Raw genomic sequence first — 24,976 nt, 5'->3', positions numbered from 1 at the left:
CAACATGGATATGAAGCTGCTAGATTTTATTTGGAGCAGGATTCCTCCATGCCATCTATACAGAGAGAATTTATATTACAACTTTTGATTTTCGCCACGAGCCACAATTATTTTTGGTTTGGGGGTGATTTCTTTTTGCAAGCTGTTGGCGTGGCCATGGGTGCAAAGTTTGCGCCTAGCCTAGGGAACCTCTTCATGGCTCGTTGGGAAAGTGAGGTCATTGATACCAACCCACCCAAGGAGCTACGTCTCTGGAAAAGATATATCGATGATGTACTCCTGGTGTGGGAGGGTGACCTCCCCTCCCTTGAGGCCTTTTTTCATAGGCTTAATTTAAACGATAGAGGTATTCGCTTGCAGTATGAGGCCAGTAGTTCCCAGATTCATTTTTTAGACTTAAACATCATAGTCAAGGATGGTCAATTAGTTACTACTACATATTTTAAAGAGACGGACCGCAATGCCTATATCCATATGAGCAGTTGCCACTATGCCCCCTGGCTTAAGGCGGTCCCTAAGGGCCAGCTTCAGAGGATTAGGCGTAATTGCACTAATTTTTCTGATTATTTACAACAGGCCCAGATTCTTAAACTTAGGTTTCTGGATAAGGGATACCCTGAGGATGAGATTGATGACATTATCACCCAAGTGGGCAACTTAGATAGAGAAACCATGCTCAGTGGGGCCAGGAGGGCTAATCAAGCTAATCAAGCTCCGGACAATCTATTTACCTGCTCTTTAGTAACGGGATACTCTAACCAACATTATTTGGTTAAAAAGATACTTAATAAACATTGGGGCCTGTTAAAAAATGATAGGGTACTCGGCCCTATCTTACCTGATCATCCAGTAGTTATTTTTAGAGGTGCACCTACTTTACGGCACATGATAGCTCCTAATATTATAGACCCCCCTAAGCCTATCTCATTTTTTCCATCTTTGAATGGTTTTCATCCCTGTAGAAGATGTGAGATTTGTCAGCTTAATATTTTCAGAGGCCGTAGATGTGAGAACTTTCAATCAACACAAACCAATAAAGTGTATAAGATTGAGTCATTCATCACGTGCACTACTGAATATGTAGTGTACATGATACAGTGCCCCTGTTCAAAGCAATATATTGGGCGCACTAAGCGGGCTCTTCACGTGCGGTTATCTGAACATGTGGGCAACATCAGACGTGGTTTTAGTAAGCATAATCTGTCTAGACACTACGCCAAATACCACGATAAAAAAATTAAAGGAACGCTTTTTGTAGCTTTGGCCAAGCTTCAATGTCATTGGAGGGGCAGTAACAAAATCAGAGCCATCTCTAGGCTTGAAACGAGATGGATATTTGACATGATGAGTTATGTGCCCTTTGGGCTTAATGTAGATTGGGATATTAATTCCTTTATCAATAACTCCTAACTAGTTCTCTGGCTGAAGATGTTGGGAGGTTTTTGATTATTCTTTGTCTACAGGTTTTTCTTCCTTTTTAATCATCTTTTTTAATCATCTTTTTAAATATTTTTTAATTATTTTTTACTGTACAGGTTTTAAAATGTTTTATTGTGTGGTATGTTTGTATTCATATATACCTTCTATATAATTTTATGGGTTTTTAATTTAACATTTAGTTATATGTATATCCATTGTGCGGCGTTTTCTCTGTAATCCCGGCTGTTGTACTCACTCCTCATCATGCTGATATGAATTTTGGCCTCTAGATGGCGGTAATTGTACTAACTTCCTTTTGGCTTCCTTTTTTGTATGTGTTTCATTTCCCTGGGTGGTGTGTCGTTAATTCGGCGCCATTGCTATGTTTCCCATCTCATCTCTATAGCGGCCAGCACTTAAGATGGCGCCGCAGGTCTATTTATACCTAGAGCGTGGTGACGTGCGGTACTTGGCCCAGCCCCCAGACGACGTCCTATCGTGACGAAACGCGTAGGGTGTGGCCTATGACGCTGACGTCACTACGCTGTTCCTCTCTGCCGAGCTGGATGGGAAGTGTGTATACAGTGGGAAGCCTGCGGAGACGCCGTTACATTGCGATTGCCTTTACACTTGCTTATTGGATTCGTTTGTAAGTGCATTTTTTATTCATTAAACTTCTTATTGGTTGGAACGATTACACTATGGGAGCTTTTTTTGTTTTTATCCCCGGAGCCATACAGCTTTAGCCGCAGATCCAGTTGCTGGTATAGGTTATTGGGAAACCTTTAATCTCCCATATGCCTGGTCAGACCGTTGTGGTCTTCTGAGTCGGTAAGGAGCCTCATATTCACTTAGGTGTATTCACCTCTTGGGAGATTGGATCTTTTCATCACGGACTTTGGATTATCTTTTTTTTATGCTTATGAACTTTACATATATTTATATTTGCACTAATTGTGATGGGACTTTTTTTATGATCACTTTTTGGTTTGTTTGTTAACAATAATTGAATGCACAATCCTTTGCACAATTTTTCAGTGGTTATAATAATTTTATGGTATGTTTTTTGTGGTATCATTTATGACAATATAGTTCACGAATTTTTCATAATAATTTTTTGATCACAAACAAAAAATTTCTTTTCATTTTTTGGTTACCCTTAGCGCTGCATTATTTTTTATTATTAATATTTGAAGTTTGTGTCTGACTTTTTGATGCTGGCTGCTTTTGGTAATTTAGGTAAAATCTCTGATTTTTTGTTTATTTTTGTATTAATTTGCTTTAGCCTGTAAGGGTTAATCCTTTATAGCTATCAATTAATTACTAGGTTTCTAGCGCAGCGTTAACCTTTGGTTTTTTGTGTACTCACTTTTGTTGCCAGCGGTTTAAACATTAATGGCTGTGTGTTGCGTTATTTTGAGGGGACAGCAAATTTACACTGTTTTACAAGCTGTACACTTGCTACCTTACATTGTAACAAAGGGGGTCATTTACTATAGCATTGCGGCCTTAATTACTGTGAATTAGTGTGAAATAGCACTAATCGCATTAATTAGCACTAAAACGGTATTCATTAGAGTGCTGGTAAATGGTGGTTCCACCACCATTTTAAATCTTGCCAGTAGGGATGAGCTTCGAGTTCGAGTCGAACTCATGTTCGACTCGAACATTGGCTGTTCGCAAGTTTGCCGAACAACGAACAATTTGGGGTGTTCGCGGCAAATTCGAATGCCGCGGAACACCCTTTAAAAGTCTATGGGAGAAATCAAAAGTGCTAATTTTAAAGGCTTATATGCAAGTTATTGTCATAAAAAGTGTTTGGGGACCCGGGTCCTACCCCAGGGGACATGGATCAATGCAAAAAAAAGTTTTAAAAACGGCAGTTTTTTCAGGAGCAGTGATTTTAATAATGCTTAAAGTCAAACAATAAAAGTGTAATATCCCTTTAAATTTTGTAGCTGGGGGGTGTCTATAGTATGCCTGTAAAGGGGCGCATGTTTCCTGTGTTTAGAACAGTCTGACAGCAAAATGACATTTCGAAGGAAAAAACCCATTTAAAACTACTCGCGGCTATTGCATTGCCGACAATACACATAGAAGTTCATTGATAAAAACGGCATGGGAATTCCCCACAGGGGAACCCCGAACCAAAATTAAAAAAAAAAATGCAGTGGGAGTCCCCCAAAATTCCATACCAGGCCCTTCGGGTCTGGTATGGATATTAAGGGGAACCCCGGCCAAAATTTAAAAAAAAATGACGTGGGGTTCCCCCTAAATTCCATACCAGACCCTTCAGGTCTGGTATGGATTTTAAGGGGAACCCCGCGCCAAAAAAAAAAAAAAAACAGCGTGGGGTCCCCCCAAAAATCCATACCAGACCCTTATCCGAGCACGCAACCTGGCAGGCCGCAGGAAAAGAGGGGGGGACGAGAGTGTGCCCCCCCTCCTAAACCGTACCAGGCCACATGCCCTCAACATTGGAAGGGTGCTTTGGGGTAGCCCCCCAAAACACCTTGTCCCCATGTTGATGAGGACAAGGGCCTCATCCCCACAACCCTGGCCGGTGGTTGTGGGGGTCTGCGGGCAGGGGGCTTATCAGAATCTGGAAGCCCCCTTTAACAAGGGGACCCCCAGATCTCGGCCCCCCCTGTGTGAAATGGTAAGGGGGTACTTACCCCTACCATTTCACTAAAAAAACTGTCAAAAATGTTAAAAATGACAAGAGACAGTTTTTGACAATTCCTTTATTTAAATGCTTCTTCTTTCTTCTATCTTCCTTCATCTTCTTCTTCTCCTGGTTCTTCTGGTTCTTCCTCCAGCGTTCTCGTCCAGCATCTCCTCCACGGCGTCTTCTATCTCCTTCTCCTCGGGCCGCTCCGCACCCATGGCATGGGGGGAGGCTCCCGCTCTTCTCTTCATCTTCATCTCTTCTTCCTTCTTCTCTTCTTCATTTTCTTCTCCGGGCCGCTCCGCATCCATGCTGGCATGGAGGGAGGCTCCCGCTGTGTGACGGCGTCTCCTCGTCTGATGGTTCTTAAATAACGGTGACCCCGCCCCCCTCTGATGCATGGGACATGACGGGACTTCTCTGTGGCATTCCCCGTGAAGTCACAGGGAAGTCCCGTCAAGTCACATTGCGTCAGAGGGGGCGGGGTCACCGGGTGGCCCCGCCCCCCATTATTTAAGAACCGTCAGACGAGGAGACACCGTCACACAGCGGGAGCCTCCCTCCATGCCAGCATGGATGCAGAGCAGCCCGGAGAAGAAGAAGAGAAGAGGATGAAGAGAAGAGGATGAAGAGAAGAGCGGGAGCCTCCCCCCATGCCATGGGTGCGGAGCGGCCCGAGGAGAAGAAGATAGAAGACGCCGCGGAGGAGATGCTGGACGAGAACGCCGGAGGAAGAACCAGAAGAGCCAGAATAACCAGAAGAAGAAGATGAAGGAAGATAGAAGAAAGAAGAAGCACTGTCTCTTGTCATTTTTAACATTTTTGACAGTTTTTTTGTGAAATGGTAGGGGTAAGTACCCCCTTACCTCTTCACACAGGGGGGGGCCGGGATCTGGGGGTCCCCTTGTTAAAGGGGGCTTCCAGATTCCGATAAGCCCTCCACCCGCAGACCCCCACAACCACTGGCCAGGGTTGTGGGGATGAGGCCCTTGTCCTCATCAACATGGGGACAAGGTGTTTTGGGGGGCTACCCCAAAGCACCCTCCCAATGTTGAGGACATGTGGCCTGGTACGGTTCAGGAGGGGGGGCGCACTCTCGTCCCCCCCTCTTTTCCTGCGGCCTGCCAGGTTGCGTGCTCGGATAAGGGTCTGGTATGGATTTTTGGGGGGACCCCACGCCGTTTTTTTTTTTTTGGTGCGGGGTTCCCCTTAAAATCCATACCAGACCTGCAGGGTCTGGTATGGAATTTAGGGGGAACGCCACGTCGTTTTTTTTTTAATTTTGGCCGGGGTTCCCCTTAATATCCATACCAGACCTGAAGGGCCTGGTATGGAATTTAGGGGGACTCCCACGTCATTGTTTTTTTTTTAATTTTGGTTCGGGGTTCCCCTGTGGGGAATTCCCATGCCGTTTTTATCAATGAACTTCTATGTGTATTGTCGGCAATGCAATAGCCGCGAGTAGTTTTAAATGGGTTTTTTTCCTTCGAAATGTCATTTTGCTGTCAGACTGTTCTAAACACAGGAAACATGCGCCCCTTTACAGGCATACTATAGACACCCCCTAGCTATGAAATTTAAAGGGATATTACACTTTTATTGTTTGACTTTAAGCATTATTAAAATCACTGCTCCTGTTTTTAAAACTTTATTTTGTATTGATCCATGTCCCCTGGGACAGGACCCAGGTCCCCAAACACTTTTTATGACAATAACTTGCATATAAGCCTTTAAAATTAGCACTTTTGATTATTCATGTTCGTGTCCCATAGACTTTAACGGTGTTCGTGTGTTCGAACAAACTTTTTTCCTGTTCGCATGTTCTGGTGCGAACCGAACAGGGGGGTGTTCGGCTCATCCCTACTTGCCAGATACACTATCTAGCCAAAAGTATTGGGACACCTGCCTTTATACACAAATGAAGTTTAATGGCAGCCCAGTCTTAGTCCGTAGGGTTAAAATTTGATTTGCCCACCCTTTGCAGCTATAACAGCTTCTGGGAAGGCTGGGAAGGCTGTCCACAAGGTTTAGCATGTCTATGGGAATGTTTGACAAATTCTTCCAGAAGCGCATTTGTGAGGCCAAGCCCAACCCCTGAAAAACAACCTCACATCATAATCCCCCCTCCACCAAATTATTTGGACCAGTGCACAAACCAAAGTCCATAAAGACATGGATGAGTGAGTTTGGGGTGGAGGAACTTGACTGGCCTGCACAGAGTCCTGACCGCAACACAACAGAACACCTTGGAGATGAATTAGAGCTGGGACTGTAAGCCAGGCCTTCTTGTCCAACATCAGTGCCTGACCTCACAAATGCACTTATTGAAGAATGATCAAACATTCCCATATACACACTCCTAAACCTTGTGGACAGCCTTCCCAGAAGCTTTGAAGCTGTTATAGCTGAAAAGGGTGGGCCAAATCAATGTTGAACCCTACAGACTAAGACTGGAATGCCATTACAGTTCATGTTTGTATAAAGGCAGGTGTCCCAATACTTAGGACAATATTTTGTATATTGCTTGTGACACTGAGCATGGCTATGGACTTAGGGCTGGTTCACACCACAGAGATGCAGACTACATGTGTGAGGCTGCCTGCTGGCTAAGTGGGTAGGTTCAAACTAGAAGCACTGGGGTTGCTGGTTTAATTCCCCAACATGCTAATGCTTGTGTTGAAGTTTATATGTTCTCCCTGTGTGGGTTTCTCATCACAATCCACAGACATGCTGGCACCCCATTTGTTTCCTGTCAAAATAGTCTCTAATGTAAGAAAGTTAGTTTTGGACTTTAGATTGAAAGCTCATTGCAGCCAGGGGCTGTCTGATGTTAATGTTTGTTAGCACTAATCATGCCCAGGGACTTGGACATTTAAAATTGTAGGGTTTACATTGCACAGGTACATATGCTTAGAAAACTGTTGCTTTGTTTATGTGCATACAAATGGACTTTGATCTTTGGCCTGTAGTTGGAGATTTGATGCACATAGCCAAGGGCTAACACAGTTGCAAATAGTATTATGTGTTCTTGCTCATCAGGTGCAATCACTTTAGACATAAATGAAGAGACAGATTGAAAGATACTGGTGGATGTGTACTTCTATTGGGCGTGTGTCAGTGTGCTAACAATACAACTTATCTTATATGAAGGGCTGCAGTAGGGGGGTTCGTTTGAGGCCAGGTTTTTTGCTGTGATTTGTGGGGGGAGAGAAGGAAATATATTGTGCATAATGACAAATGCCCAACTAGGGCTGTTTGTTTGCTGAAATTCTTGTGCATTTTTTCCATCAAAAGTGGGTTTGTGTGACCATGCTGTCAATGTTGTGTGTGTATTGTTCCTGTCTGACCATGCATTCATGGTTTGGGAGTCTCTGCTAACCTTCTACTCTTTGATCTCATTGCCTAATCATGTACACAGAAATGCAGCTTCCAGCAGAACATGGTCACCAGTGTATGTGTGTGGATTGTGGGGTGGTGGTGGGTGATATAGTTTGAATATGTGACTTTTTAATGTTATGTTGGAATGCTTTGACAGAAAAATGACTGTTAAGTATGTTTCTATAATCTTGCAGATAAAAATATGATGTGGGTTGGTGGGTGAGTAATTGTACTATGAGATGCGTTACCCGTTATACACTGAAAGTAAAGGTGTGTCCACTCTAAAGTTTAGACAAATTTTAGATTGTAAGCTCCTATGAGCAGGGCCCTTAAAACCCAGTTGCTAACTGTTTTGCTAAATGTAGAACCATATATCCTGTAGAATATTTTTTTATGCTAGTAAATGAATGTACATAATTTTTTTCTGCTGGAAAAATAAGAGTACATTATTCAGCTTGCTTTTTTTTTTTGGGGTTGGTGGTTTTGGGGAAGTACAATATCTTACTAATACATATAGAAATTATAAGATATAATTGTGCACCAAAAAAAACTAATCTCTTCAGTAGAGATGAGCCGAACACCCCAGGGTTCGATTCGCAGCAGAAAATGCTGTAAAGTTTGAGGAACCACCTGGATCGCAGGACACAGGCTTTTCACTCAAAAGGAGGTTTATTGAACTTAAATAGCTTTACAGCAGCAAAAACAATAGAAAGAGATTTCAGTCTCACAAACTTGCAAGTCCAGAACTGCTATCGCAGTTAAACAGTCCTTGGTTTCTGTTGCAGGTAGCTTCCCCTGCCAGGAGGCTTCCAGGCAGGACACTGTTGTTCACTTTTGTTGCTGCACACAAAAACACCATCCACCATCCACATTCTCCTCTACACTCCTCCACACCCATCTATAACTTCCTGTCTTGTTTTAAACCCTGGCAAGTCTGAAAATTTCTCTTTATTTCTCTGCAAGAACTCCTTTGCCTGCTGACTTTGGGTTTTAGACAGGGTATTTGCTACTTGGACACTCTCTACGCCAACCCAAGGCTCCAATCTTGCACTAGCCAGGGAGGTCACTGGTTCCCTCTCTGTCCAGGGGTTTAACAGGTTTACATGATATATTTGATAGGGTTTCCTCTTACCTGGTTGGTGGACTCTATAATTTACCTCTCCCACTTTTTCTACAACTTCAAAGGGGCCTTGCCACCTGGCCAAGAATTTACTTTCCACAGTGGGAATCAACACCGCTACTCGATCCCCCACTTGGAAGTTCCTTATTTTAGCAGCCTATTATAGACCCGTTGTTGAGCCTGTTCCTTGACTAGTGGCATCACAGTTTCGGATCCTCTCCTGCATTTGGGAAACATATTCAAGAACACTCTTATGCTGAATAGGTTCACTTTCCCATTCCTCTTTAACAAAATCCAGTAGTCTGCGAGGTCTCCGCCCATATACCAACTCATAGGGCAAAAACACAGTGGAGGCCTGGAGCACTTCCCGGATAGCAAACAGGAGAGCTGGTAACAGGTAGTCCCAGTCTTTCCCATCCCTTTGTACAACTCTCCTGAACATAGATTTAAGGGTCTTATTAAAGCGTTCTACCAACCCATCCGTTTGGGGATGGTAGACCAATGTGCGCAGCTGTTTAATCCTGAAGAGCTTGCACACATCGGCCATAACCCTGGACATAAACGGGGTGCTCTGGTCGGTGAGTATTTCCTTGGGAAAACCAGTCCGTGTAAACAACTGGAATAATTCCCGGGCAATAGCCTTAGAGGAGGTATTCCGCAGGGGTAGCGCCTCAGGATATCGGGTGGCATAGTCGAGGATCACCAGTATGTAGGAGTGACCTCGAGCCGACTTTACCAAGGGACCCACTATATCCATGGCTATCCTCTTGAAAGGGACCTCAATTATGGGCAGAGGGACCAAAGGACTCCGGAAGTGGGTCACCGGAGCGGTCAACTGACAGGTGGGACAAGAGGTACAGTATCTCCTTACCTCTGCTTTCAGACCTGGCCAGTAAAACCGGTCAGTGATCCGTGCCTCCATCTTTTCAACTCCCAGGTGTCCCCCCTAAAACATCGTCATGGGCCAGGTCCTATACTGTTGGGGTACCAATAATTGCTCTACCACATTTTCTCTCACTTTGGTAACCCGATAAAGCAATTAATTACATATTGCAAAGTGTGGCCACTGCTCATTCGCACCTGGCTCTTGGGGAACCCCATTTACTACTACAACCTGTTCCTGTGCATGGGCCAAAGTGGGGTCCTGCATCTGGGCGGTACCAAATGCCCCCTGAGGAACACCCAAATCCGGCAGGGGTAGCAGCCACTTCCTCATCCTCTTCCCCCATCATTACCTGAAGTGGGGAAGGTTCCCCCCTCTACAGTGTTCAGGTAGGTCTGTGAACCACACATTTTGACATTCTTAACAGTATCAGCACTACTTTCATCACTATTAACCAAATCATTAGCATTTTCATCAACTGGATCCACATTAAGAACATTTGGCATTTCAGGGTTATTCCTCTCAACAGCAGAAACAGAGGGACTAGTTTCTCCCCAGTCTCTGGACCATTCAGGTAGTTCAGTAACATCATGTACCAAGTTCTTTACCACCCCCACCTCTTGAGTACCAGTGCCACATGCTGTGGAGATGGACAACGAGATGAAAGGGTACTCTCTAGTGTTCCCGTGAATGCACACAACCCGTAAAGTTTTGCTTACCGGACCGATCTTCCCAATTACTCTAGGATGAACCAGGGTTACCGTGCTTCCGGAGTCCAGCAAAGCCTGGGTAGGGAGGTGGTTCACTTGGACTTCACACTCAAATTTCTGTTCTCCATGGTCAAGATGTGTTGTGCATGCTTTATGGGCTTAAAAAGAACCCTCCGAAGAACCATACCCGGGCCCACTGCCCACTCTTGCAGTGGGCAGTGGGCCCGGGTATGGCCCCAGGAATGACATCGCCAACATTGTACATCCCCTCCTCTCCGAACAGGAACAGATCGCTGAGGAGGTATCGGGATTGACTCTTGACCTTCCGGGGTTTTGGTTCCAGGGCTCCAGGGGACATCCTTTTCAAAGGGCAGCAGTCGATCGAATAGGCCATGGCAGACTGGGACCCTGGCGCTTGGTAGGGCCAAGCAGATCCTCCACCACTGTATATCGTTCCACCATCTCGACAAGGAGGTTCACTGTTTTGGGGTCTCCATGGCTGACCCACCGTTGAAGGTCATCTGGCAGTGACCTTAGGTACCGGTCCAGCACGACCCGCTCCACAATTTGGGGGCCAGACAACACTTCAGGCTGCAGCCATTTTTTTACCAGTTGCACCAGGTCATGCATTTGAGACCGTGGTAGACGATCTGGATGATATTTCCATTGGTGCACTCGTTGGGCCCGAACAGCTGTAGTCACCCCCAAACGAGCCAGTATTTCTGCCTTTAATTTTTGATAGTCTTTAGCGTCATCCGGTGGCAGGTCGAAGTAGACTTTTTGAGGATCTCCAGTTAGGAAAGGAGCAATTAGGCCGGCCCACTGGTCCTGGGGCCACCCTTCTCTCTCTGCCATGCTCTCAAATGTAGCAAGAAATGCCTCTATATCATCACTCAGGGACAACTTCTGCAAAAAATGGCTGGCCCTCACGGTCACCTGGTTGCCAGGGGCAACAGCCGCTTGCTCACGGCCCTGAGAAAGCTGCTGCACTACTTCTTTTAAGGCAGTCACCTTGCCTGCATAACCCCTTGCTGGGTCGCTTAGTGGGCTGCCAACTGGGCCACCAACAGGCGAGTATTTTCTTGCTGTACCTCCAGCTGGGTTGCTAAGCGCTGATTAGCTTCCTCATGGGGAGTCTGCGCTTGTATATTAGCCAAGGCCATTTAATTAGCTCCTCCATTCCTTCAGCTTTCAGGGTTTGTGCGGCTTTAACCCAGGACATAAATCCACTGTACTGTCCCTTTTAAATGTCAGTTTTAAGTCCAACGCAGCTAGAAAAAAAAAAAAAAAAACAGCAAGAAAAATGCCTGTTACTCTGTCCTGCCCACATTCGAGCACCACTTATAAAGTTCGGGGAACCAGCTAGATCACAGGACACAGGCTTTTCACTCAAAAGGAGGTTTATTGAACTTAAATAGCTTTACAGCAGCAAAAACAAAAGAAAGAGATTTCAGTCTCACCGACTTGCAAAGTCCAGAACTGCTATCGCAGTTAAACAGTCCTTGGTTTCTGTTGCAGGTAGCTTCCCCTGTCAGGAGGCTTCCAGGCAGGACACTGCTGTTCACCTTTGTTGCTGCACACAAAAACACCATCCACCATGCACATTCTCCTCTACACTCCTCCACACCCATCTATAACTTCCTGTCTTGTTTTAAACCTACTTCCTCTGACAGGTGAGTTAACCCTTTTTGTTCCCTTAAAGGGACCACAGTCCAAACAGAGGGGAAACATAGCGTCCTTCCAGGACCCAGCCACGGCGTCCTATACAATGCGACCAGACAAAAAATTTGTTCGAACATGCGAACACCGTTAAAGTCTATGGGACACAAACATGAAAAATCAAAAGTGCTAATTTTAAGGGTTAATATGCAAGTTATTTTCATAAAAAGTGTTTGGGGACCTGGGTCTTGCCCCAGGGGACATGTATCAATGCAAAAAAAGTTTTAAAAACGGACATTTTTTCGGAGCAGTGGATTTAATAATGCTTAAAGTGAAACAATAAAAGTGAAATATTCCTTTAAATTTCGTACCTGGGGGTGTCTATAGTATGCCTGTAAAGTGGCGCATTTTTCCCATCTTTAGAATAGTCCCTGCACAAAATGACATTTCCAAAGGAAAAAAGTAATTTAAAAGTAATAGCGGCTATAGTGAATGGTCTATGGGAGAAATCAAAAGTGCTCATTTTAAGGGTTAATATGCAAGTTATTGTCATAAAAAGTGTTTGGGGACCTGGGTCCTGCCCCAGGGGACATGTATCAATGCAAAAAAATATTTTTAAAAACGTCCGTTTTTTCGGGAGCAGTGATTTTAATAATGCTTAAAGTGAAACAATAAAAGTAAAATATTCCTTTAAATTTCGTACCTGGGGGGTGTCTACAGTATGCCTGTAAAGTGGCGCATTTTCCCCTTTTTAGAATAGTCCCTGCACAAAATGACATGAAAAAAAGTCATTTAAAAGTAATAGCGGCTGGGGGGCGTGTCCGTACGCGAAGCAGGGAAGAAGTGTTTGTGCTGTGCTCCGCACAAACCGAGACAATCCACTGCCATCCTTCCTTTGCCTCATCCCGGCGAACATTGGAAATATCAGCATACCCTTCAGGGCATCGGGTGCCACATCTATAACTACTCCCTGACTGCAGACTGTGCCCGGCTGTGTGTATTTTACAGATCAACTTCTCGATCTCCAGGCTCGAGGCCCGCTGCCATCTTCTGCCCCCACACTCTCTCTGGCACATAGAGAACCGAGGGTCGGAGGACCGCTGCATCCCAGCAGCCACCCCCTCCCGGAGGACACTGGCTATCTCAATAGCAGGAGAGGATTGCCTGAAAATCACTCTAGATATCCTCCGATCCGACATCCCGCTGCCTGACATTGCGCCGCGGCTTGCGGCCTTCCTTTCTCCGTGGACGCAGTGAGTGACAGGCCTTCTCCTCCCCCCACACAGCTAGTGTCCTGGCAGTGTCTGCCCGCTAATCCATCAGCTGAGCCTAGTGGGGATTACTGGAGATTGGACAGATCGGAACTTACACAGCCGGCAACCGCTATTAGGAAAGACTGTGGCTTCGGCCTACACTCGGAAGTCGGTGGCCATCTTGGGACTCCAGATACACCCGGCCACTTCCCTCTCACTTTACATGTATCCTAACCTCCCACTAACTAAACGGTGCCCACCATTAGGAATATTACCTCCTCCCACAGATATCCAAACGGTTTCATTTGAAACAGATAAATGTAGCTTACAAATAAATGGTGGTCACTCCACCTAATATGGATTTTGTTCCTTAAATGAGCTCAGAGGCCTGCCTGCTCCCCGAGACCTCCGTTACACTATACTAGTCTTTTTCAGCTCCAGAGGTAAGCCTGACCATCTGCCACATCCCTTGACCATCTCATGGGCAAAGTTGGCCAGCAACAGCGAAACTACAAGCCTCTGTTTGGGCCCCGCAAAGGGTCAAATATGGAACGCTATGTCACCAGGCCACAACTTACAACCTCAAACTACTCCTCAGACCCGTTTGCGGTGATGGATCCATCCATGGGTGTGGAGAATGCTGTGAACACTCCACCTACTATCGCTCAAGGTCTGGGCCTTGTTTCATCTTCTCCACATGAGATTCTTACTCCAGACATACTAGATGCCAAGCTAGACGCTAAGCTTCAGCTCTTACTTCACCAAATCACAAACAATGTCTCCACTGAGGTGAACAAGCTTGCTGCAGAACTGAGAAGAGAGATAGACCAAATTGGAGAACGTACTGACACTCTTGAAAACAAATTTGATGAGATGATAAACTATATGCAGGCTGCTGAAGAGGAAAACCACAACTTACATTTATCAATCTCCCAATTGCAATTACAGCAGGAGGACTCGGAAAATAGAGAAAGGAGGCAGAATTTACGCTTCAGAGGTATCCCTGAAACAGTGGGGGACTCTGACCTACGTGCTTATCTTCTGGGTCTCTTCAACACCCTGGCCCCTACGGTGGTGGACATTGACTGACGCCTGGATAGAGCCCACCGATCTTTGGGCCCAAAACCTCCGGCTGGAGCTAGACCCAGAGATGTTATAGTGAAATTCCATTTTTTTGAAAGCAAGGAAGCACTCACTCTAGCCACGCATTATAAACCCCAACTTACATACAAGGGGGCAAAACTCCAGATTTTCGGTGACCTTTCCCCCATTACCCTTGCTAACGGTAGGAATTTGCGTCCAATCACCTTGCATTTACAACACCACAAGATTCCGTATTACTGAGGTTTTCCATTTCGCCTCACTGTTTCCAAAGATGGAGTACAACACACTCTGCGTGAACTATTGGAAGGTGAGGCATTCTTGAAAAGTCTCGGTCTACCTCCCCTCCCAGAAGAGGATTTGATTCCTCCAAACAATCAGGCCCATCCACCTCCTAACACACCCAGCCGTATCTGGACCCTCGTGAGAGACAGGTCCCAGAAACGTTTCTCCACACCCCAACGCCTACGCACCTCCAAGCAACCCCCTTGATTGTCTTGCTCCTGTTTCTCTGGATCCATCCATACAGTATTACTCAGATTATTTCCGACTCTTCCCATTTTAAGAGTAATGGAAATTGCTGTTCTGACCTAATATAATTTTTGTATCTACCCTGTTCTTTGTTTAGGGTGGAGCCTATTTTTTCTCATCCCATGAGGTTCTGTTACTAATGGTCTGTTTCTCCCTCCCTGGCCATTGTGCCTCAGTTGACAGTTTCTCTTGTTCATCCGCTGACATTTTCTCTGTACTGTTAACTGTTCTTCTACTGGCAGATTTACCCCAATTGCTTCCGAGCTCAAAAGGCGAGCGGCCGGTGCTTCCCAGCGGAAGTCCATACACGCCTCTACCTGGCCTTGACATTCATTCAGGGCCTCCTGAGACACAGTTGTCTCTCAGGTCTTCAAAAATTCCAATTCCTTTTTTGTTTTTATTTTTTTCCCCAGTTGGTTTTTGTTTTCTGCTATGTCCATGGATATCAATCAGCTCCTTAGGTTGAAAATGTTCTACCCATACCTTTCTAACCAATTGCAGTTTTATTACAGGTTAAGTCTGCTAACATTTGGGTACCAAGGAAATGCTGCTACAGGCAATGTTTATGATCATATTTGTATCTTTTTTGTCTCTTATGTTCTAGTGCTCTTTGATGTCTCTGCCTTTACACAAGCCTACCTGACGGGTCCACACACATGGCTTTAAAGATTATGTCGTACAATGTGAAGGGTCTTGGTTCTATCCGCAAGTGCTGGATGGCCCTGAAGGATTTCAGGGCCTCAGACACAGATGTGGTGATGATCCAGGAGACCCACTTTAAGTCAGAGGGATCGCTTAAATTTGCCTCAAGGTATTTCCCCACCTCCTTCCTTGCCTCGGATCCTTCGGGCAAGGTGGGAGTGGCGATTCTGATTAGAAAATTGTGCCCTATTAAGGTTAAAAGCTCTTATGCCGATCCTCTTGGTAGATTTCTTATATTGGATTGTGAATATATGACTACCTCTTTTACACTCATCAATCTCTATGCCCCTAATACAGGCCAAGTTAATAAACTGTTTGACTCGACTTGCTACCCCTCACAACCTTTTATGATCATTGGCGGGGACTTCAATCTGGTTATGTCACCCAATAGAGATAGGCAAACCCTCTTTGATACTACGCCTTCAAAAAAAATTATATCCCAAGCTAATTCCTTTCGCAGGTGTATAAGGTCTCATCAACTATTTGACTCATGGAGGATTAGACACCCCTCCTCTAAACAGTTCACTTTTTATTCCTCAGCTCATAAAATGTACTCCCGTCTTGACCATTTCTTTATATCAGCCCACTCATATCCTATTTGGCTGAGGCTGACATATCTCCTTTTACATGGTCGGACCATGCTTCTATTACAATAAACCTTATGCTCTCCCAGACCTACACTAAGTCTTGTCACTAGCGCCTAAATGATCACCTCCTACAATCTGAGGTCTCATGTAACATCTTAGCAAAAAATCTAGAAGAATATTTTCAGTATAACATAGGGTCAGTCTCAGGCTTCTCCACGCTTTGGGAGGCACACAAGACGGTTTATTCGAGGTGCTTGCATAGCTGAAAGCTCTCAGTTAAAGAAAGATAGAAATAGTCTTATACAGTCCCTCACTTCCGCTTTGGTCACCGCGGAGCAGAGACTATTGGGTGACCCCACAGTGTCGAAACTACGTAAGGTCACCTCTCTCAGAGAGCAAATCAAACTAATACAACTTGGTAGGGCAGCCAGATCTTTATTATGAACAAAACAAACATTTTATGAATATTCTAATTCAACCCCATAGAATGCTAGTCAACAAACTACATCCACGCCCATTTAACTCATTTCCTGATTTCCTTCAACAGGCGGATGGCTCTAGAATATATTGCCCCCCGTGCAATGTCAAACACCTTTGGCAAATTCTATCATAAATTATACAACTGTCTGACTCCAGAGAACCATTTTAATTTCACTCAGAAGTTTAAAACTTATTTTTCCAACATAAAACTCCCGAAACTGTCTTCAGAGGACCTAGCCAGTTTGAATATAGACATTACGACTGAGGAACTCCTGACCATAGTTAAGAAACTCCCACTACATAAATCACCCGGCCCCGACGGGTTTCCCTACTTTTACTATAAATCCTTCCTTTATATCCTGTCCCCACACATGCTGACTCTCTATGAATCCCTGCTTAAGGGTACATCTCCTCTTCCACAATTCTCTCACTCATATATTTCCGTCATCCCAAAACCAGGTAAGGATCCCTCCATTCCAGATAATTACAGGCCTATAGCCCTTTTAAATTCAAATTATAAAATTTTTTACCAATATTCTTGCGTCAAGATTATCTAGACTTATCCCCAAATTGATTCATAGGGATCAGGTGGGCTTTGTCCCTGGTAGACATGCAGGGGACAATACCCGTCGTACGATAGATCTGATAGATCTTTTGGATAGAACCTCCCGACAGGCACTGATCTTAAGTTTAGATGCACAAAAGGCCTTTGATAGACTGAGCTGGCCCTATATGTTTAATGTTTTAAAGACATATGATTTTAGGGGTCCTTTTCTAAAAGCTTTAGAAGCTCTTTATTCGACAGCTACAGCTCAAGTACAGATGTCATCCTTCTTGTCGCCTAGCTTCCCCATGACTAACGGTACTCGGTAGGGTTGTCCTTTATCACCATTGCTTTTTATTCTATGTCTAGAACCCCTGGCTGAGTCCATCCACTCTCATCCGGATGTTCATGGGGTGGTGATGCGACAGGGAGAATATAAGCTATCACTTTTTGCAGATGACATCTTGCTCACTATCACTAATCCATTGATTTCTCTTCCCTCACTACATAAACTACTGACCTCCTTTGGGGCCATTTCAGGTTATATGGTCAACACCTCAAAGACTGAAGCCCTACCTATACACATCCCGTCACCCATATTATCACAGCTCAAAGAGTTCTATCCTTACAAATGGTGCAAAACCTCCCTCAAATACCTAGGTGTTTTTCTCACTCCTTCCTACTCTTTACTCCGCAAACTTTCCACCCCTGGTTTTGGACATCAATAAATCCTTGTCGGCTTGGACAAAATACCCCCTATCCCTGTTGGGCAGGATTAATGTCCTAAAAATGTCTATTCTACCTAGACTATTGTACCACTTTGAAACATTGCCAGTTGCCTTGCCCTCTTCCCAATTAAAGGCAATTCAACTGAGTTTTTTTAAGTTCATATGGGGGGACAGGGCTCATCGCATAGCAAGTTCTGTGGTTTTTGCCCCAAGATCCAGGGGGGGAATGGGTGCACCGGACATTATTAAATATTACTATGCCTCACATTTAAGGCCTATTGCTTCCTGGTCTTCTCTATTCGCACCAAATCAGTGGACCGCCATTGAAAAGGGTGTGCTATATCCAATCCACCCGAGTTCCTTGGTTTGGGGTGGCCCCCCATCCCTGGAACTCACTCTCAAATGTCAATGCACTGCTCCAATGATTTTCACTGTAACCATCTGGCGTAAATACTTCAAGGACTATCACCTTGCTCCCCTCTTGTAAATGTATTGTTTAACCCACTCATACAAGATAGTATGTCCTTGAGTAGGATCTTCTCATGGCTCAATGCCCCTCTTTTTCAACTTCGAGATCTAGTACATCCTATCACGCGAAGACTGCATACCTTCGAAACTTTACGTGAGAAATTTGATATCTCTCCCCAACTTTTCCACTTTTACCTGCAGGTTAGACATTTTTTTCACTCTAAATCCCCAACCTTAACTCTGGACAATCCAACTGCCTTTGAATACATATGCGCTCAAGGACCCCATCAATCACATTTAATATTCTCCATTCGTCGTATCCTCCATGAATCAATGCCTCTTACTGAGACCACACATCATTATATGGGAAAATGGTCCCATTTAATAGGCAGACCTATTTCAGTCCAGGTGTGGGATAAGATTTGGTCCTTCGTTTCCAAGTCTTCCAAATGTGTGACCCAGAGAGAGACGTCCATAAAAATTCTCATGTTTTGGTATAAAACACCTGACATAATTAATAAATATGACCCCCTCAGTCTCGCCGTGCTGTTGGCGTTGTGGGATTGACACGGGTTCCTTATTTCATATATTTTGGCAATGCTCAATGATCCAACCCTTTTGGTGTGAGGTGAGGCTTCTGATACAGAAAGTGATGAATAAACTCTTCCCACTTGACCCATTGAATTATTTGTTGGGCCTCCCTTTCCCTAGCATAACCAGAAGAGCTAACCGGCTTCATTCTTATATTTTGCTGGCTGCCAAAAGACTTATTCCCCTATGTTGGCTGTCCAACGCACCTCCTCCTTGGTCCAAATTTTTACAACTAGTGGCTGAAATTAGGAGGATGGAATATCTAACAGCCTCAGTACATGACACTATCCCCCAATTTGATAAAGTGTGGAAACTTTGGGATCAGTCAGAATTTGGGACCACTATGCCGACTATCGCTTCTTAAATTATATTGGCATTGTATTACTTGTGATCATGGTGCCTCCCCTCACTTTCTTATTTTTGTTTTTTTTATGTATGTCATTTGGAGTCTCTTATCTTATACCATATACACTTTACAAAATCTTTGTTCTTCCCTTTATATGATTGAGCTTTGGTTTTGAACCTATAATACCTAATTTTGGGCTGCTTACTTTATATATCCTGGACATGCTGTGCAGAACACTCCTGTGCTCTGTACTTGTGGATTCTGTTCATCTGCATCTTATACTCCATTGTTTTTCTGTTTTGATGTCATTATGTTTTCAATATCTTTGTATTCTACATTATGCAACAACTCTGTATATACTTGCTTTAAAATATAAAAGTCTAATAAAAATACAATTTTGAAAAAAAGTAATAGCGGCTATAGTGAATTGTCGGGTCTCGGCAATACAGATAAAAGTCATTGAAAAAAATGGCATGGGATCCCCCAGTCCATTACCAGGCCCTTTGGGTCTGGTATGAATATTAAGGGGAACCCTGAACCAAAATTTCAAAAAAATTGCATGGGGGTCCCCCCAAATTCCATACCAGGCCCTTCAGCTCTGGTATGGATATTAAGGGGAACCCTGCGCCAATTTTTTTTAAAAAACGGCGTAGGGGTCCCCCTCAAAATCCTTTTAGGTCTGGTATGGATTTTACCCTTTAGGTCTGGTATTGATTTTAAGGGGAACCCCATGCCAAAATTTTTTAAAAATTGGCGTGAGGGTCCCCCCAAAAATCCATACCAGACCCTTATCCGAGCACGCAACCTGGCAGGCCACAGGAAAAGAGGGGGGACAAGAGAGCACCCCCTGAACCATACCAGGCCACATGCCCTCAACATGGGGAGGGTGCTTTGGGGTAGTCCCCACAGCACCTTGTCCCCATGTTGATGGGGACAAGGGCCTCATCCCCACAACCCTCGCCCAGTTGTTGTGGGGGTCTGCGGGCGGGGAGCTTATCAGAATCTGGAAGCCCCCTTTAACAAGGGGACCCCCAGATCTCGGCCTCCCCCTGTGAAATGGTAACGGGGTACAAATGTACTCCTACCATTTTACAAAAAAAGTGTCAAAATGGTACAAAAGACAAAACACAGCTTGGCACAAGTTCTTTATTAAAAAATAAAAAATAAAAATGTCCCACGAAGTCCATTCATCTTCTTCTCTTGCTCCGCCGACAGACCGAAAAAGAAAAAAAAACAAAGCCACGACCGACCCGCCTCCATGGGAGTCACCCGCCGTATGACGTGTCTTCGCTGTGACAGTTCTTATATAACTGAGGGCGGGGCCACACGGTGATGTTCCGGGTGATCCCACCCCCCCTCTGACGCACAGGGACTTCCCCATGGCTTTCCCGTGGCATCAGAGTTGGCGGAGGGCATCAGAGGGGGCGGGGTCAATGACTTTTATCTGTATTGCCGAGACCTGACAATTCACTATAGCCTCTATTACTTTTACATGACTTTTTTTCCTTTAGAAATGTCATTTTGTGCAGGGACTATTCTAAACACGGGAAAAATGTGCCACTTTACAGGCATACTATAGACACCCCTCAGGTAAGAAATTTAAAGGAATATTTCAATTATTAAAATCACTGCTCCCGAAAAGACGGCCATTTTTAAAACTTTTTTTTGCATTCATACATGTCCCCTGGGGCAGGACCCAGGTCTCCATACACTTTTTATGACAATACCATGCATATAAGCCTTTAAAATTAGCACTTTTGATTTCTCCCATAGACTTTTAAGACTTACGTTCGACTCGAACATCGGGCTCATCCCTACTCTTCAGCATACCTGCAAGTAAATGATAAAGGTGTTTAGGTGGAGTCTTTGTATATAACAGCTCTGGAGAATTGTAGGTAATGAATAAAGGTGGTGGCTAGGCAGTGTTGTATGTATCAGCCCTGGTTCACATTGGTGCGATTTGGCATGCAATTGCACCGTTCTAATCGCTGCAATTTCAAATTTTTGGTGACTCAGAGGTGCGATTTTTATGGAGATCAGTGCAGAAACTTGCACAGATGTCTCTGAAATCCCCCCCGCCTGCAGTCAGGACTGATATGCAGAATGAAATCGCGTGAGTTCAGCTGAACTCGCACAATTTCCTCCCGCTGTCAGTGTGAACCAAAGCTCAAACTTGGGCCTTTGTCTTTGTAATTCACCTGCTGCAATCCTAGGGACACCATTGCTTATCAAACTCCCTTAAGTTTGCCTTCAAATATCGTTACATGTAGAAATACAAATTTGCATATCTGCAATTAAATGAAAATAAAAAATTCTAATTGCGGTTGTGATCAAATATTTACAGCTGTGAGCATAGTTTAACCATCTGACCCAGAAATCAGTCATTGTAATCTCCCAGAAGTTCCTGTGCTGGTCAGGATCTCCATCTAGGTCAGGGATATGCAATTAACGGACCTACAGCTGTTGCAGAACTACAAGTCCCATGATGCATAGCATGACTCTGACAGCCACAAGCATGACACCCAGAGGCATGATGGGACTTGTAGTTTTACAACAGCTGGTCTAGGTGGACATGGCGAGGTTCCTCTTTAGCAAAGGGGAGGTGCTGCTCATTTGCTGGGTAAATGTAGGATATGTACTTGTGCTTACTCGATGTGGTCGTTAGATGTGGTGTGGGTAGGGTTCATTAATTTGTTTATTTGGCATCACCACACATTTGCTTCTGGCCCATGTGCACACATCACTTCCTGCATTTCTTCTGCTGATGTAAATCAGTAAGGACTAGGGATGAGCTTCGAGTTCGAGTCGAACTCATGTTCAACTCGAACATTGGCTGTTCGCAAGTTTGCCGAACAGCGAACAATTTGGGGTGTTCCTGGCAAATTCGAATGCCGCGGAACACCCTTTAAAAGTCTATGGGAGAAATCAAAAGTGCTAATTTTAAAGGCTTATATGCAAGTTATTGTCATAAAAAGTGTTTGGGGACCTGGGTCCTGCCCCAGGGGACATGGATCAATCCAAAAAAAAGCTTTAAAAACGGCCGTTTTTTCAGAAGCAGTGATTTTAATAATGCTTAAAGTCAAACAATAAAAGTGTAATATCCCTTTAAATTTCGTAGCTGGGGGAAGTCTATAGTATGCCTGTAAAGGGGCACATGTTTCCCGTGTTTAGAACAGTCTGACAGCAAAATGACATTTCGAAGGAAAAAAGCCATTTAAAACTACTCGCGGTCCGACAATACACATAGAAGTTCATTGATAAAAACGGCATGGGAATTCCCCACAGGGGAACCCCGAACCAAAATTTAAAAAAAAAATGACGTGGGGGTCCCCCTAAATTCCATACCAGGCCCTTCAGGTCTGGTATGGATATTAAGGGGAACCCCTGCCAAAATTAAAAAAAAAATTGACGTGTGGGTCCCCCTAAATTCCATACCAGACCCTTCAGGTCTGGTATGGATTCTAAGGGGAACCCCGCGCGAAAGAAAAAAAAAAAACGGTGTGGGGTCCCCCCAAAAATCCATACCAGACCCTTAACCGAGCACGCAACCTGGCAGGCCGCAGGAAAAGAGGGGGGACGAGAGAGCGCCCCCCCTGAACCCTACCAGGCCACATGCCCTCAACATTGGGAGGGTGCTTTGGGGTAGCCCCCCAAAACACCTTGTCCACATGTTGATGAGGACAAGGGCCTCATCCCCACAACCCTGGCCGGTGGTTGTGGGGGTCTGCGGGCAGGGGGCTTATCGGAATCTGGAAGCCCCCTTTAACAAGGGGACCCCCAGATCCTGGCCCCCCCCGTGTGAAATGGTAAGGGAGTACCCCTACCATTTCACTAAAAAAGAAGAAGAAGAAGAAGAAGAAGATGAAGGAAGATAGAAGAAAGAAGAAGCATTTAAATAAAGGAATTGTCAAAAACTGTCTCTTGTCATTTTTAACATTTTTGACAGTTTTTTAGTGAAATGGTAGGGGTACTTTTGTACCCCCTTACCATTTCACACATGGAGGGGGCCGGGATCTGGGGGTGCCCTTGTTAAAGGGGGCTTCCAGATTCCAATAAGCTCCCCGCCCGCAGACCCCCACAACCACCGGCCAGGGTTGTGGGGATGAGGCCCTTGTCCTCATCAACATGGGGACAAGGTGTTTTGGGGGGCTACCCCAAAGCACCCTCCCAATGTTGAGGGCATGTGGCCTGGTATGGTTCAGGAGGGGGGGCGCTCTCTCGCCCCCCCTCTTTTCCTGCAGCCTGCCAGGTTGCTTGCTCAGATAAGGGTCTGGTATGGATTTTTGGGGGGACCCCACGTCATTTTTTAAAAAATTTTGGCCGGGGTTCCCCTTAATATCCATACCAGACCTAAAGGGCCTGGTATGGAATTTAGGGTGACCCTCACATCATTTTTTTTTAAATTTTGGTTCAGGGTTCCCCTGTGGGGAATTCCCATGCCGTTTTAATCAATGAACTTCTATGTGTATTGTCGGACCGGCAATGCAATAGCCGCAAAGTAGTTTTAAATGGCTTTTTTCCTTCGAAATGTCATTTTGCTGTCAGACTGTTCTAAACACAGGAAACATGCGCCCCTTTACAGGCATACTATAGACACCCCCCAGCTACAAAATTTAAAGGGATATTACACTTTTATTGTTTGACTTTAAGCATTATTAAAATCACTGCTCCTGAAAAAACGTCCGTTTTTAAAACTTTTTTAGCATTGATCCATGTCCCCTGGGGCAGGACCCAGGTCCCCAAACACTTTTTATGACAATACCATGCATATAAGCCTTTAAAATTAGCACTTTTGATTATTCATGTTCGTGTCCCATAGACTTTAACGGTGTTCGCGTGTTCGAACAAACTTTTTTCCTGTTCGCATGTTCTGGTGCGAACCGATCAGGGGGGTGTTCGGCTCATCCCTAATAAGGACTATGCAAATATAAATAAGAGCTCCTTTCTATTGAAATATATATTGCTTGTTTCACACTTGGGCGACTTTTCCAGCAAATTTGGACCTCCGAGTTGCATGGCAAGTTGTACCCCATGATTCTCAATGATAACCACTCATATCTGTGCTACTTCAAATTGCAACAACTTCAAAGTAGTCCCTGTACTACTTTGGTGTGACTTGAGGTACATAGGGCACAATATTACAAAGGCATTCCCAGAAGTTGGGGCCAAGTTGCAGCACCACAGTAGCAGCAAAATAGTGTGACTTTCAGGTTGCATCAGTGTGAATGAGATTCATGGATAATACCTTTAAATTAGGCCCTATTCTCACTTGTACATCCTGCAAGTGAGTCAAATCCATCCCTGCACTACTTTGGTTTGACTTTGATGCGACTTGAGGTCCATATACTGCATGATTACATAGGTATTGGTCGCACAAGTGCAAATAGGGCCTAATTCAAAGGGGTTATCAATGAATCTCATTAGGTTCCTTTTACACTTGGCCAACTTTTCATGCAACTTGAGGACCATAAGGCCCCTTTCACACTTGTGCGACCTGAAAGTCCCACGATTTTGCAGCGCTTCTTGCTGCAAATTTAAGGCGATTTTAAGCAATGCCAGTGTAATCTTGAGGTTTATGGATGCAGGAGTCGCAGGACAAGTAGCACAAGTGTGAAAGGGGCCTTAGTGCCGGTTTACACTGCTGTGCTGTCGGACATCGGATGTGATTTGCCCCTCACTGCAAATCACATGCGATGTCTGTGTGATTCAAACTCAGCCATACAGATTGTATGGCTGAATTCACATTGCATTTGGACCAAACTCACACAGGACCCTTTTTGTGTCCGCAGCAGAATCGGATTGCATGGG

This window comes from Aquarana catesbeiana, linkage group LG02 (genome assembly GCF_042186555.1).
Source record: "Aquarana catesbeiana isolate 2022-GZ linkage group LG02, ASM4218655v1, whole genome shotgun sequence".
Classification (NCBI taxonomy): domain Eukaryota; kingdom Metazoa; phylum Chordata; class Amphibia; order Anura; family Ranidae; genus Aquarana; species Aquarana catesbeiana.
The sequence above is the reverse complement of the archived record's forward strand: the minus strand, read 5'-3'. Positions refer to the sequence as shown.